The following is a 15,126-nucleotide window of genomic DNA, read 5'->3' as shown; positions in this document are numbered from 1 at the left end:
ATTTTATATTTTATAACGTGTCATATTTGTTTACTATTTTTACAATAAATATTTAAACAAGGTCCCACCGAGATTTGAACTCGGATCGCTGGATTCAGAGTCCAGAGTGCTAACCATTACACCATGGAACCTATTGACGTATTATGCCAGGCTGTAACAGTCCACATATAATAAACTGCATACTAAACTGGAGATGCTTAAAATCTTTGAAATGCTACCAATCTATTTGCATATTGTTAAGGCCGGATTAAGGGCCACATGGGTCAGGGGCTAAAATGTTTCAGGGCCTATACTGAAAAGGTGAGGTGATGTGACCAGTGCTATGTGGATGTAGCCAGATCCAAGTGGGTGTGTACAACGCCTACACTGTCAGCCCCAATTTCTCTCTAAATACAGAAAAGTAGAAAAATAACTTAGTTTGATGAGAAAACTAAAACTACAATTTTGATATTTATGATTTATGGCCAATCATATAGTTGATGATGGGCCTATTTTAATGTGGAGGACTGTTGCTCCATCCACCCCATTGTTATTCTCGCCCTGTGTATTGTTTTCAACTCTATGTATAAATAACTTTTTATGGCAAACCAGAAAAACCCTCTGTTACCTTTTTGAGTGCTGTAGCAATGGATTTCACATCCCAGATTGTGATTGCCCAAAATGGTGATATGATGATTTTTTAGAGAAAGCTAAAGTACATGGTGATAAGGTAAATCATGAAGGAGATTGATAAATTAGATGATATGGGGGAATATTGCTGGTATCAGGTGCAAATAACATAACTATGATAATATAATAGTAGGCACACCCCCATGGCATAGAAAGGAAGCATTTTTGGTTTATTCTACAGGTGTTTATGATCACTGAATGGTTTCTAAAATGTTTGAGTATTGGTTTAAATTTATTTCAATGACATTTTTCCAGCAAGCCAAAATGTAGTCGGCAGTATTTGAACACGCGGTAGGAGACCCCAATGGATTTCTAGTACATCGCCAAAACTCATCGGCCACGAATATTTTATATTTTATAACGTGTCATATTTGTTTACTATTTTTACAATAAATATTTAAACAAGGTCCCACCGAGATTTGAACTCAAAACACTTGATTTAGAGTCCAGAGTGCTATCCATTACACCATGGAACTTATTAACAAATTATACCAGGCTGTAACAGTCCACATATAATAAACTGTATACTAAACTGGAGGTGCTTAAAATCTTTGAAATGCTACCAATCTATTTGCATATTGTTAAGGCCGGATTAAGGGCCACATGGGTCAGGGGCTAAAATGTTTCAGGGCCTTTACTGAAAAGGTGAGGAGATGTGACCAGTGCTATGTGGATGTAGCCAGATCCAAGTGGGTGTGTACAACGCCTACAATGTCAGCCCCAATTTCTCTCTAAATAAAGAAAAGTAGAAAAATAACATAGTTTGATGAGAAAACTAAAACTACAATTTTGATATTTATGATTTATGGCCAATCATATAGTTGATGATGGGCCTATTTTAATGTGGAGGACTGTTGCTCCATCCACCCCATTGTTATTCTCGCCCTGTGTATTGTTTTCAACTCTATGTATAAATAACTTTTTATGGCAAACCAGAAAAACCCTCTGTTACCTTTTTGAGTGCTGTAGCAATGGATTTCACATCCCAGATTGTGATTGCCCAAAATGGTGATATGATGATTTTTTAGAGAAAGCTAAAGTACATGGTGATAAGGTAAATCATGAAGGAGATTGATAAATTAGATGATATGGGGGAATATTGCTGGTATCAGGTGCAAATAACATAACTATGATAATATAATAGTAGGCACACCCCCATGGCATAGAAAGGAAGCATTTTTGGTTTATTCTACAGGTGTTTATGATCACTGAATGGTTTCTAAAATGTTTGAGTATTGGTTTAAATTTATTTCAATGACATTTTTCCAGCAAGCCAAAATGTAGTCGGCAGTATTTGAACACGCGGTAGGAGACCCCAATGGATTTCTAGTCCATCGCCAAAACTCATCGGCCACGAATATTTTATATTTTATAACGTGTCATATTTGTTTACTATTTTTACAATAAATATTTAAACAAGGTCCCACCGAGATTTGAACTCAAAACACTTGATTTAGAGTCCAGAGTGCTAACCATTACACCATGGAACTTATTAACATATTATGCCAGGCTGTAACAGTCCACATATAATAAACTGTATACTAAACTGGAGGTGCTTAAAATCTTTGAAATGCTACCAATCTATTTGCATATTGTTAAGGCCGGATTAAGGGCCACATGGGTCAGGGGCTAAAATGTTTCAGGGCCTTTACTGAAAAGGTGAGGAGATGTGACCAGTGCTATGTGGATGTAGCCAGATCCAAGTGGGTGTGTACAACGCCTACAATGTCAGCCCCAATTTCTCTCTAAATAAAGAAAAGTAGAAAAATAACATAGTTTGATGAGAAAACTAAAACTACAATTTTGATATTTATGATTTATGGCCAATCATATAGTTGATGATGGGCCTATTTTAATGTGGAGGACTGTTGCTCCATCCACCCCATTGTTATTCTCGCCCTGTGTATTGTTTTCAACTCTATGTATAAATAACTTTTTATGGCAAACCAGAAAAACCCTCTGTTACCTTTTTGAGTGCTGTAGCAATGGATTTCACATCCCAGATTGTGATTGCCCAAAATGGTGATATGATGATTTTTTAGAGAAAGCTAAAGTACATGGTGATAAGGTAAATCATGAAGGAGATTGATAAATTAGATGATATGGGGGAATATTGCTGGTATCAGGTGCAAATAACATAACTATGATAATATAATAGTATGCACACCCCCATGGCATAGAAAGGAAGCATTTTTGGTTTATTCTACAGGTGTTTATGATCACTGAATGGTTTCTAAAATGTTTGAGTATTGGTTTAAATTTATTTCAATGACATTTTTCCAGCAAGCCAAAATGTAGTCGGCAGTATTTGAACACGCGGTAGGAGACCCCAATGGATTTCTAGTCCATCGCCAAAACTCATCGGCCACGAATATTTTATATTTTATAACGTGTCATATTTGTTTACTATTTTTACAATAAATATTTAAACAAGGTCCCACCGAGATTTGAACTCAAAACACTTGATTTAGAGTCCAGAGTGCTAACCATTACACCATGGGACTTATTAACATATTATGCCAGGCTGTAACAGTCCACATATAATAAACTGTATACTAAACTGGAGGTGCTTAAAATCTTTGAAATGCTACCAATCTATTTGCATATTGTTAAGGCCGGATTAAGGGCCACATGGGTCAGGGGCTAAAATGTTTCAGGGCCTATACTGAAAAGGTGAGGAGATGTGACCAGTGCTATGTGGATGTAGCCAGATCCAAGTGGGTGTGTACAACGCCTACAATGTCAGCCCCAATTTCTCTCTAAATAAAGAAAAGTAGAAAAATAACATAGTTTGATGAGAAAACTAAAACTACAATTTTGATATTTATGATTTATGGCCAACCGTATAATTGATGATGTGCCTATTTTAATGTGGAGGACTGTTGCGCCATCCACCCCATTGTTATTCTCGCCCTGTGTATTGTTTTCAACTCTATGTATAAATAACTTTTTAAGTCAAACCAGAAAAACCCTCTGTTACCTTTTTGAGTGCTGTAGCAATGGATTTCACATCCCAGATTGTGATTTCGCAAAATGGTGATATGATGATTTTTTAGAGAAAGCTAAAGTACATGGTCATAAGGTAAATCATGAAGGAGATTGAAAAATTAGATGATATGGGGGAATATTGCTGGTATCAGGTGCAAATAACATAACTATGATAATATAATAGTAGGCACACCCCCATGGCAAAGAAAGGAAGCATTTTTGGTTTATTCTACAGGTGTGTATGATCACTGAATGGTTTCTAAAACATTTGAGTATTGGTTTAAAATTTATTTCAATGACATTTTTCCAGCAAAACAAAATGTAGTCGGCAGTATTTGAACAGGCGCTGGGAGACCCCAATGGATTTCTAGTCCATCGCCAAAACTCATCGGCCACGAATATTTTATATTTTATAACGTGTCATATTTGTTTACTATTTTTACAATAAATATTTAAACAAGGTCCCACCGAGATTTGAACTCGGATCGCTGGATTCAGAGTCCAGAGTGCTAACCATTACACCATGGAACCTATTGACGTATTATGCCAGGCTGTAACAGTCCACATATAATAAACTGCATACTAAACTGGAGATGCTTAAAATCTTTGAAATGCTACCAATCTATTTGCATATTGTTAAGGCCGGATTAAGGGCCACATGGGTCAGGGGCTAAAATGTTTCAGGGCCTATACTGAAAAGGTGAGGTGATGTGACCAGTGCTATGTGGATGTAGCCAGATCCAAGTGGGTGTGTACAACGCCTACACTGTCAGCCCCAATTTCTCTCTAAATACAGAAAAGTAGAAAAATAACTTAGTTTGATGAGAAAACTAAAACTACAATTTTGATATTTATGATTTATGGCCAATCATATAGTTGATGATGGGCCTATTTTAATGTGGAGGACTGTTGCTCCATCCACCCCATTGTTATTCTCGCCCTGTGTATTGTTTTCAACTCTATGTATAAATAACTTTTTATGGCAAACCAGAAAAACCCTCTGTTACCTTTTTGAGTGCTGTAGCAATGGATTTCACATCCCAGATTGTGATTGCCCAAAATGGTGATATGATGATTTTTTAGAGAAAGCTAAAGTACATGGTGATAAGGTAAATCATGAAGGAGATTGATAAATTAGATGATATGGGGGAATATTGCTGGTATCAGGTGCAAATAACATAACTATGATAATATAATAGTAGGCACACCCCCATGGCATAGAAAGGAAGCATTTTTGGTTTATTCTACAGGTGTTTATGATCACTGAATGGTTTCTAAAATGTTTGAGTATTGGTTTAAATTTATGTCAATGACATTTTTCCAGCAAGCCAAAATGTAGTCGGCAGTATTTGAACACGCGGTAGGAGACCCCAATGGATTTCTAGTACATCGCCAAAACTCATCGGCCACGAATATTTTATATTTTATAACGTGTCATATTTGTTTACTATTTTTACAATAAATATTTAAACAAGGTCCCACCGAGATTTGAACTCAAAACACTTGATTTAGAGTCCAGAGTGCTAACCATTACACCATGGAACTTATTAACATATTATGCCAGGCTGTAACAGTCCACATATAATAAACTGTATACTAAACTGGAGGTGCTTAAAATCTTTGAAATGCTACCAATCTATTTGCATATTGTTAAGGCCGGATTAAGGGCCACATGGGTCAGGGGCTAAAATGTTTCAGGGCCTTTACTGAAAAGGTGAGGAGATGTGACCAGTGCTATGTGGATGTAGCCAGATCCAAGTGGGTGTGTACAACGCCTACAATGTCAGCCCCAATTTCTCTCTAAATAAAGAAAAGTAGAAAAATAACATAGTTTGATGAGAAAACTAAAACTACAATTTTGATATTTATGATTTATGGCCAATCATATAGTTGATGATGGGCCTATTTTAATGTGGAGGACTGTTGCTCCATCCACCCCATTGTTATTCTCGCCCTGTGTATTGTTTTCAACTCTATGTATAAATAACTTTTTATGGCAAACCAGAAAAACCCTCTGTTACCTTTTTGAGTGCTGTAGCAATGGATTTCACATCCCAGATTGTGATTGCCCAAAATGGTGATATGATGATTTTTTAGAGAAAGCTAAAGTACATGGTGATAAGGTAAATCATGAAGGAGATTGATAAATTAGATGATATGGGGGAATATTGCTGGTATCAGGTGCAAATAACATAACTATGATAATATAATAGTAGGCACACCCCCATGGCATAGAAAGGAAGCATTTTTGGTTTATTCTACAGGTGTTTATGATCACTGAATGGTTTCTAAAATGTTTGAGTATTGGTTTAAATTTATTTCAATGACATTTTTCCAGCAAGCCAAAATGTAGTCGGCAGTATTTGAACACGCGGTAGGAGACCCCAATGGATTTCTAGTACATCGCCAAAACTCATCGGCCACGAATATTTTATATTTTATAACGTGTCATATTTGTTTACTATTTTTACAATAAATATTTAAACAAGGTCCCACCGAGATTTGAACTCAAAACACTTGATTTAGAGTCCAGAGTGCTAACCATTACACCATGGAACTTATTAACATATTATGCCAGGCTGTAACAGTCCACATATAATAAACTGTATACTAAACTGGAGGTGCTTAAAATCTTTGAAATGCTACCAATCTATTTGCATATTGTTAAGGCCGGATTAAGGGCCACATGGGTCAGGGGCTAAAATGTTTCAGGGCCTTTACTGAAAAGGTGAGGAGATGTGACCAGTGCTATGTGGATGTAGCCAGATCCAAGTGGGTGTGTACAACGCCTACAATGTCAGCCCCAATTTCTCTCTAAATAAAGAAAAGTAGAAAAATAACATAGTTTGATGAGAAAACTAAAACTACAATTTTGATATTTATGATTTATGGCCAACCGTATAATTGATGATGTGCCTATTTTAATGTGGAGGACTGTTGCTCCATCCACCCCATTGTTATTCTCACCTTGTGTATTGTTTTCAACTCTATGTATAAATAACTTTTTAAGTCAAACCAGAAAAACCCTCTGTTACCTTTTTGAGTGCTGTAGCAATGGATTTCACATCCCAGATTGTGATTTCGCAAAATGGTGATATGATGATTTTTTAGAGAAAGCTAAAGTACATGATCATATGGTAAATCATGAAGGAGATTGAAAAATTAGATGATATGGGGGAATATTGCTGGTATCAGGTGCAAATAACATAACTATGATAATATAATAGTAGGCACACACCCATGGCAAAGAAAGGAAGCATTTTTGGTTTATTCTACAGGTGTGTATGATCACTGAATGGTTTCTAAAACATTTGAGTATTGGTTTAAAATTTATTTCAATTACATTTTTCCAGCAAAACAAAATGTAGTCGGCAGTATTTGAACAGGCGCTGGGAGACCCCAATGGATTTCTAGTCCATCGCCAAAACTCATCGGCCACGAATATTTTATATTTTATAACGTGTCATATTTGTTTACTATTTTTACAATAAATATTTAAACAAGGTCCCACCGAGATTTGAACTCAAAACACTTGATTTAGAGTCCAGAGTGCTAACCATTACACCATGGGACTTATTAACATATTATGCCAGGCTGTAACAGTCCACATATAATAAACTGTATACTAAACTGGAGGTGCTTAAAATCTTTGAAATGCTACCAATCTATTTGCATATTGTTAAGGCCGGATTAAGGGCCACATGGGTCAGGAGCTAAAATGTTTCAGGGCCTATACTGAAAAGGTGAGGAGATGTGACCAGTGCTATGTGGATGTAGCCAGATCCAAGTGGGTGTGTACAACGCCTACAATGTCAGCCCCAATTTCTCTCTAAATAAAGAAAAGTAGAAAAATAACATAGTTTGATGAGAAAACTAAAACTACAATTTTGATATTTATGATTTATGGCCAACCGTATAATTGATGATGTGCCTATTTTAATGTGGAGGACTGTTGCGCCATCCACCCCATTGTTATTCTCGCCCTGTGTATTGTTTTCAACTCTATGTATAAATAACTTTTTAAGTCAAACCAGAAAAACCCTCTGTTACCTTTTTGAGTGCTGTAGCAATGGATTTCACATCCCAGATTGTGATTTCGCAAAATGGTGATATGATGATTTTTTAGAGAAAGCTAAAGTACATGGTCATAAGGTAAATCATGAAGGAGATTGAAAAATTAGATGATATGGGGGAATATTGCTGGTATCAGGTGCAAATAACATAACTATGATAATATAATAGTAGGCACACCCCCATGGCAAAGAAAGGAAGCATTTTTGGTTTATTCTACAGGTGTGTATGATCACTGAATGGTTTCTAAAACATTTGAGTATTGGTTTAAAATTTATTTCAATGACATTTTTCCAGCAAGCCAAAATGTAGTCGGCAGTATTTGAACAGGCGCTGGGAGACCCCAATGGATTTCTAGTCCATCGCCAAAACTCATCGGCCACGAATATTTTATATTTTATAACGTGTCATATTTGTTTACTATTTTTACAATAAATATTTAAACAAGGTCCCACCGAGATTTGAACTCGGATCACTGGATTCAGAGTCCAGAGTGCTAACCATTACACCATGGAACCTATTGACGTATTATGCCAGGCTGTAACAGTCCACATATAATAAACTGCATACTAAACTGGAGATGCTTAAAATCTTTGAAATGCTACCAATCTATTTGCATATTGTTAAGGCCGGATTAAGGGCCACATGGGTCAGGGGCTAAAATGTTTCAGGGCCTATACTGAAAAGGTGAGGTGATGTGACCAGTGCTATGTGGATGTAGCCAGATCCAAGTGGGTGTGTACAACGCCTACACTGTCAGCCCCAATTTCTCTCTAAATACAGAAAAGTAGAAAAATAACTTAGTTTGATGAGAAAACTAAAACTACAATTTTGATATTTATGATTTATGGCCAATCATATAGTTGATGATGGGCCTATTTTAATGTGGAGGACTGTTGCTCCATCCACCCCATTGTTATTCTCGCCCTGTGTATTGTTTTCAACTCTATGTATAAATAACTTTTTATGGCAAACCAGAAAAACCCTCTGTTACCTTTTTGAGTGCTGTAGCAATGGATTTCACATCCCAGATTGTGATTGCCCAAAATGGTGATATGATGATTTTTTAGAGAAAGCTAAAGTACATGGTGATAAGGTAAATCATGAAGGAGATTGATAAATTAGATGATATGGGGGAATATTGCTGGTATCAGGTGCAAATAACATAACTATGATAATATAATAGTAGGCACACCCCCATGGCATAGAAAGGAAGCATTTTTGGTTTATTCTACAGGTGTTTATGATCACTGAATGGTTTCTAAAATGTTTGAGTATTGGTTTAAATTTATTTCAATGACATTTTTCCAGCAAGCCAAAATGTAGTCGGCAGTATTTGAACACGCGGTAGGAGACCCCAATGGATTTCTAGTACATCGCCAAAACTCATCGGCCACGAATATTTTATATTTTATAACGTGTCATATTTGTTTACTATTTTTACAATAAATATTTAAACAAGGTCCCACCGAGATTTGAACTCAAAACACTTGATTTAGAGTCCAGAGTGCTAACCATTACACCATGGAACTTATTAACATATTATGCCAGGCTGTAACAGTCCACATATAATAAACTGTATACTAAACTGGAGGTGCTTAAAATCTTTGAAATGCTACCAATCTATTTGCATATTGTTAAGGCCGGATTAAGGGCCACATGGGTCAGGGGCTAAAATGTTTCAGGGCCTTTACTGAAAAGGTGAGGAGATGTGACCAGTGCTATGTGGATGTAGCCAGATCCAAGTGGGTGTGTACAACGCCTACAATGTCAGCCCCAATTTCTCTCTAAATAAAGAAAAGTAGAAAAATAACATAGTTTGATGAGAAAACTAAAACTACAATTTTGATATTTATGATTTATGGCCAACCGTATAATTGATGATGTGCCTATTTTAATGTGGAGGACTGTTGCTCCATCCACCCCATTGTTATTCTCACCTTGTGTATTGTTTTCAACTCTATGTATAAATAACTTTTTAAGTCAAACCAGAAAAACCCTCTGTTACCTTTTTGAGTGCTGTAGCAATGGATTTCACATCCCAGATTGTGATTTCGCAAAATGGTGATATGATGATTTTTTAGAGAAAGCTAAAGTACATGCTCATATGGTAAATCATGAAGGAGATTGAAAAATTAGATGATATGGGGGAATATTGCTGGTATCAGGTGCAAATAACATAACTATGATAATATAATAGTAGGCACACCCCAATGGCAAAGAAAGGAAGCATTTTTGGTTTATTCTACAGGTGTGTATGATCACTGAATGGTTTCTAAAACATTTGAGTATTGGTTTAAAATTTATTTCAATTACATTTTTCCAGCAAAACAAAATGTAGTCGGCAGTATTTGAACAGGCGCTGGGAGACCCCAATGGATTTCTAGTCCATCGCCAAAACCAATCGGCCACGAATACATACATATTTTATAATGTGTCATATTTGTTTACTTTTTTTACAATAAATATTTAAACAAGGTCCCACCGAAATTTGAACTCGGATCACTGGATTCAAAGTCCAAAGTGCTAACCATTACACCTTGGAACCTATTGATATGTTATGCCAGGCTGTAACAGTCCACATATAATAAACTGTATACTAAACTGGAGATGCTTAAAATCTTTGAAATGCTACCAATCTATTTGCATATTGTTAAGGCCGGATTAAGGGCCACATGGGTCAGGGGCTAAAATGTTTCAGGGCCTATACTGAAAAGGTGAGGAGATGTGACCAGTGCTATGGGGATGTAGCCAGATCCAAGTGGGTGTGTACAACGCCTACACTGTCAGCCCCAATTTCTCTCTAAATACAGAAAAGTAGAAAAATAACATAGTTTGATGAGAAAACTAAAACTACAATTTTAATACTTATGATTTATGGCCAACCGTACAGTTGATGGTCGGCCTATTTTTATGTGGAGGACTGTAGCTCCATCCACCCCATTGTTATTCTCGCCCTGTGTATTGTTTTCAACTCTATGTATAAATAACTTTTTATGGCAAACCAGAAAAACCCTCTGCTACCTTCTTGAGTGCTGTAGCAATGGATTTAACATCCCAGATTGTGATTGCACAAAATGGTGATATGATGATTTTTTAGAGAAAGCTAAAGTACATGGTGATATGGTAAATCATGAAGGAGATTGATAAATTAGATTATATGGGGGAATATTGCTGGTATCAGGTGCAAATAACATAACTATGATAATATAATAGTAGGCACACCCCCAAGGCATAGAAAGGAAGCATTTTTGGTTTATTCTACAGGTGTTTATGATCACTGAATGGTTTCTAAAATGTTTGAGTATTGGTTTAAAATTTATTTCAATGACATTTTTCCAGCAAGCCAAAATGTAGTAGGCAGTATTTGAAAACGCGGTGGGAGACCCCAATGGATTTCTAGTCCATCGCCAAAACCAATCGGCCACGAATACATACATATTTTATAATGTGTCATATTTGTTTACTTTTTTTACAATAAATTTTTAAACAAGGTCCCACCGAGATTTGAACTTGGATCGCTGGATTCAGAGTCCAGAGTGCTAACCATTACACCATGGAACCTATTGACGTATTATGCCAGGCTGTAACAGTCCACATATAATAAACTGTATACTAAACTGGAGATGCTTAAAATCTTTGAAATGCTACCAATCTATTTGCATATTGTTAAAGCCGGATTAAGGGCCACATGGGTCAGGGGCTAAAATGTTTCAGGGCCTATACTGAAAAGGTGAGGTGATGTGACCAGTGCTATGTGGATGTAGCCAGATCCAAGTGGGTGTGTACAATGCCTACACTGTCAGCCCCAATTTCTCTCTAAATACAGAAAAGTAGAAAAATAACATAGTTTGATGAGAAAACTAAAACTACAATTTTGATATTTATGATTTATGGCCAACCATATAGTTGATGATGGGCCTATTTTAATATGGAGGACTGTTGCTCCATCCACCCCATTGTTATTCTCGCCCTGTGTATTGTTTTCAACTCTATGTATAAATAACATTTTATGGCAAACCAGAAAAACCCTCTGTTACCTTTTTGAGTGCTGTAGCAATGGATTTCCCATCCCAGATTGTGATTGCCCAAAATGGTGATATGATGATTTTTTTAGAGAAAGCTAAAGTACATGGTGATAAGGTAAATCATGAAGGAGATTGATAAATTAGATGATATGGGGGAATATTGCTGGTATCAGGTGCAAATAACATAACTATGATAATATAATAGTAGGCACACCCACATGGCAAAGAAAGGAAGCATTTTTGGTTTATTCTACAGTTGTTTATGATCACTGAATGGTTTCTAAAATGTTTGAGTATTGGTTTAAAATTTATTTCAATAACATTTTTCCAGCAAGCCAAAATCTAGTAGGCAGTATTTGAACAGGCGCTGGGAGACCCCAGTGGATTTCTAGTCCATCGCCAAAACCAATCAGCCACGAATACATACATATTTTATAATGTGTCATATTTGTTTACTTTTTTTACAATAAATATTTAAACAAGCTCCCACCGAGATTTGAACTCGAATCACTGGATTCAAAGTCCAAAGTGCTAACCATTACACCATGGAACCTATTGATATGTTATGCCAGGCTGTAACAGTCCACATATAATAAACTGTATACTAAACTGGAGATGCTTAAAATCTTTGAAATGCTACCAATCTATTTGCATATTGTTAAGGCCGGATTAAGGGCCACATGGGTCAGGGGCTAAAATGTTTCAGGGCCTATACTGAAAAGGTGAGGAGATGTGACCAGTGCTATGTGGATGTAGCCAGATCCAAGTGGGTGTGTACAACGCCTACACTGTCAGCCCCAATTTCTCTCTAAATACAGAAAAGTAGAAAAATAACATAGTTTGATGAGAAAACTAAAACTACAATTTTAATACTTATGATTTATGGCCAACCGTACAGTTGATGGTCGGCCTATTTTTATGTGGAGGACTGTAGCTCCATCCACCCCATTGTTATTCTCGCCCTGTGTATTGTTTTCAACTCTATGTATAAATAACTTTTTATGGCAAACCAGAAAAACCCTCTGCTACCTTCTTGAGTGCTGTAGCAATGGATTTAACATCCCAGATTGTGATTGCACAAAATGGTGATATGATGATTTTTTAGAGAAAGCTAAAGTACATGGTGATATGGTAAATCATGAAGGAGATTGATAAATTAGATTATATGGGGGAATATTGCTGGTATCAGGTGCAAATAACATAACTATGATAATATAATAGTAGGCACACCCCCAAGGCATAGAAAGGAAGCATTTTTGGTTTATTCTACAGGTGTTTATGATCACTGAATGGTTTCTAAAATGTTTGAGTATTGGTTTAAAATTTATTTCAATGACATTTTTCCAGCAAGCCAAAATGTAGTAGGCAGTATTTGAAAACGCGGTGGGAGACCCCAATGGATTTCTAGTCCATCGCCAAAACCAATCGGCCACGAATACATACATATTTTATAATGTGTCATATTTGTTTACTTTTTTTACAATAAATTTTTAAACAAGGTCCCACCGAGATTTGAACTCGGATCGCTGGATTCAGAGTCCAGAGTGCTAACCATTACACCATGGAACCTATTGACGTATTATGCCAGGCTGTAACAGTCCACATATAATAAACTGTATACTAAACTGGAGATGCTTAAAATCTTTGAAATGCTACCAATCTATTTGCATATTGTTAAGGCCGGATTAAGGGCCACATGGGTCAGGGGCTAAAATGTTTCAGGGCCTATACTGAAAAGGTGAGGTGATGTGACCAGTGCTATGTGGATGTAGCCAGATCCAAGTGGGTGTGTACAATGCCTACACTGTCAGCCCCAATTTCTCTCTAAATACAGAAAAGTAGAAAAATAACATAGTTTGATGAGAAAACTAAAACTACAATTTTGATATTTATGATTTATGGCCAACCATATAGTTGATGATGGGCCTATTTTAATATGGAGGACTGTTGCTCCATCCACCCCATTGTTATTCTCGCCCTGTGTATTGTTTTCAACTCTATGTATAAATAACATTTTATGGCAAACCAGAAAAACCCTCTGTTACCTTTTTGAGTGCTGTAGCAATGGATTTCACATCCCAGATTGTGATTGCCCAAAATGGTGATATGATGATTTTTTAGAGAAAGCTAAAGTACATGGTGATAAGGTAAATCATGAAGGAGATTGATAAATTAGATGATATGGGGGAATATTGCTGGTATCAGGTGCAAATAACATAACTATGATAATATAATAGTAGGCACACCCACATGGCATAGAAAGGAAGCATTTTTGGTTTATTCTACAGTTGTTTATGATCACTGAATGGTTTCTAAAATGTTTGAGTATTGGTTTAAAATTTATTTCAATGACATTTTTCCAGCAAGCCAAAATCTAGTAGGCAGTATTTGAACAGGCGCTGGGAGACCCCAATGGATTTCTAGTCCATCGCCAAAACCAATCGGCCACGAATACATACATATTTTATAATGTGTCATATTTATTTACTTTTTTTACAATAAATATTTAAACAAGCTCCCACCGAGATTTGAACTCGAATCACTGGATTCAAAGTCCAAAGTGCTAACCATTACACCATGGAACCTATTGATATGTTATGCCAGGCTGTAACAGTCCACATATAATAAACTGTATACTAAACTGGAGATGCTTAAAATCTTTGAAATGCTACCAATCTATTTGCATATTGTTAAGGCCGGATTAAGGGCCACATGGGTCAGGGGCTAAAATGTTTCAGGGCCTATACTGAAAAGGTGAGGAGATGTGACCAGTGCTATGTGGATGTAGCCAGATCCAAGTGGGTGTGTACAACGCCTACACTGTCAGCCCCAATTTCTCTCTAAATACAGAAAAGTAGAAAAATAACATAGTTTGATGAGAAAACTAAAACTACAATTTTAATACTTATGATTTATGGCCAACCGTACAGTTGATGGTCGGCCTATTTTTATGTGGAGGACTGTAGCTCCATCCACCCCATTGTTATTCTCGCCCTGTGTATTGTTTTCAACTCTATGTATAAATAACTTTTTATGGCAAACCAGAAAAACCCTCTGCTACCTTCTTGAGTGCTGTAGCAATGGATTTAACATCCCAGATTGTAATTGCACAAAATGGTGATATGATGATTTTTTAGAGAAAGCTAAAGTACATGGTGATATGGTAAATCATGAAGGAGATTGATAAATTAGATTATATGGGGGAATATTGCTGGTATCAGGTGCAAATAACATAACTATGATAATATAATAGTAGGCACACCCCCAAGGCATAGAAAGGAAGCATTTTTGGTTTATTCTACAGGTGTTTATGATCACTGAATGGTTTCTAAAATGTTTGAGTATTGGTTTAAAATTTATTTCATTGACA

General features: G+C 36.4%; 7 non-coding genes across 7 annotated transcripts; all 7 read right to left on the bottom strand.

Moving 5' to 3' along the window:
- Positions 1–59: 59 nt before the first annotated feature.
- On the bottom strand, positions 60–131 carry TRNAQ-CUG (transfer RNA glutamine (anticodon CUG)). Its single transcript has one exon. It is a non-coding gene; the product is annotated as a tRNA-Gln (tRNA).
- A 3,985-nt stretch (positions 132–4,116) lies between these two features.
- Positions 4,117–4,188, bottom strand: TRNAQ-CUG (transfer RNA glutamine (anticodon CUG)). The gene has a single exon. It is a non-coding gene; the product is annotated as a tRNA-Gln (tRNA).
- Positions 4,189–8,174: 3,986 nt separating this feature from the next.
- Positions 8,175–8,246, bottom strand: TRNAQ-CUG (transfer RNA glutamine (anticodon CUG)). Its single transcript has one exon. It is a non-coding gene; the product is annotated as a tRNA-Gln (tRNA).
- Positions 8,247–11,220: 2,974 nt separating this feature from the next.
- On the bottom strand, positions 11,221–11,292 carry TRNAQ-CUG (transfer RNA glutamine (anticodon CUG)). The gene has a single exon. It is a non-coding gene; the product is annotated as a tRNA-Gln (tRNA).
- Positions 11,293–12,237: 945 nt separating this feature from the next.
- Positions 12,238–12,309, bottom strand: TRNAQ-UUG (transfer RNA glutamine (anticodon UUG)). The gene has a single exon. It is a non-coding gene; the product is annotated as a tRNA-Gln (tRNA).
- A 944-nt stretch (positions 12,310–13,253) lies between these two features.
- TRNAQ-CUG (transfer RNA glutamine (anticodon CUG)) lies at positions 13,254–13,325 on the bottom strand. The gene has a single exon. It is a non-coding gene; the product is annotated as a tRNA-Gln (tRNA).
- A 944-nt stretch (positions 13,326–14,269) lies between these two features.
- Positions 14,270–14,341, bottom strand: TRNAQ-UUG (transfer RNA glutamine (anticodon UUG)). The gene has a single exon. It is a non-coding gene; the product is annotated as a tRNA-Gln (tRNA).
- Between the last annotated feature and the right edge of the window lie 785 nt (positions 14,342–15,126).

Source organism: Taudactylus pleione, unplaced genomic scaffold (assembly GCF_031769625.1).
Source record: "Taudactylus pleione unplaced genomic scaffold, aTauple2 ptg000085l, whole genome shotgun sequence".
NCBI classification, from domain to species: domain Eukaryota; kingdom Metazoa; phylum Chordata; class Amphibia; order Anura; family Myobatrachidae; genus Taudactylus; species Taudactylus pleione.
This window is presented reverse-complemented; position numbering and strand designations above follow the sequence as displayed.